A 1,124-nucleotide genomic window follows, 5' to 3' on the forward strand; every position below is an offset into this window, starting at 1 on the left:
AACAGTCATGACATGCATGCTGCTCATTCTGTGTAACTGAATCTGTAATTGAAAGGGGTATGTTCAAAATAATAGCAGTGTTGTTTTCAATTAGTGAGGTGATGGATTCTGTGAAGAAACAGGTGTCGATTTTGGCCCATATTTAAGGAAGGAAGGAAGCAAATGCAAAAAGCATGCTGGTTATTTCACACTGAAATACTCAGCAAAATGGGTCGTTCCAGACATTGCTTTGAGGAACAGAAGACTTTGATTAAAGTTGATTGGAGAGGGGAAAGCATATAAAGAAGTGCAGAAAACTATAAGCTGCTCAGCAAAAATGATTTCAAATGCCTTGAAATGGCATCCGAAGCCTGAACGATGTGGGGAAAAAAAACGGTCAACTACCATTCAAATGGATGGAAGAATGGCCAAAATGGCAAAGGCTCAACCAATGATCAGCTCCAGGAAAATCAAATAAGACTTAAAAGTTACATGTGAGTACTGTTGCAATCAGAAGAAGTCCATGTGGAGCAAAGTGTGCCCATGGGCATGCTGGTCTTACAAGGAGGTGTGTTCAAGTGCATTCTTGGCGAATTGCTTTCTTGAGGCAGAGGGAAGCGATTGCACCATTGACCAACAAAAACCTGGTCAAAAGTCAATAATGCAACATTTTATTGTTATTGTTATTTTAACGCCTGCTTTACCTCATGAAGTTTTGTTGGCATAGTGCTCGTGCCATAAACAGTATGATCTGCTTGCGTGCATTCACTTCACAGGCACGCGGACCAGTTTCTTCTCCTGAAAATCTCTCCTTTCTGCTTAGCAAATCCACCATCATAATAGCAATGTGCCAAGGTACAAATGCCCCTGGCTTTTAAAGGGAATGGGAGACATCACTTTGTTTGGTTTATTGCATGTTACGCCCAAAACACACCTATGATAATCAAGACACTAAGTACAACCCTTTTGAACCATGTACATGGCACAAAGACCATTTTTTCACCGTTAAACTATCAAAAGTGGATTTGTACATGCCCTGAACAAACCTGCACCAGGAGCTTCACGCCATGCGCTTAGATCATTAAAATAGGGCCAGCTGTGTTAATTTAATTTAATTGAATTTTAATTTGTTTATTAATCCCCAG

General features: G+C 40.2%; 1 protein-coding gene across 1 annotated transcript in view; it reads right to left on the reverse strand.

The window, feature by feature from the left end:
* Positions 1-1,124, reverse strand: part of afg2a (AFG2 AAA ATPase homolog A) — a 121,228-nt gene that overhangs the window by 96,616 nt on the left and 23,488 nt on the right. The window lies entirely within an intron of this gene.

This window comes from Etheostoma spectabile, chromosome 10 (assembly GCF_008692095.1).
Source record: "Etheostoma spectabile isolate EspeVRDwgs_2016 chromosome 10, UIUC_Espe_1.0, whole genome shotgun sequence".
NCBI lineage: Eukaryota > Metazoa > Chordata > Actinopteri > Perciformes > Percidae > Etheostoma > Etheostoma spectabile.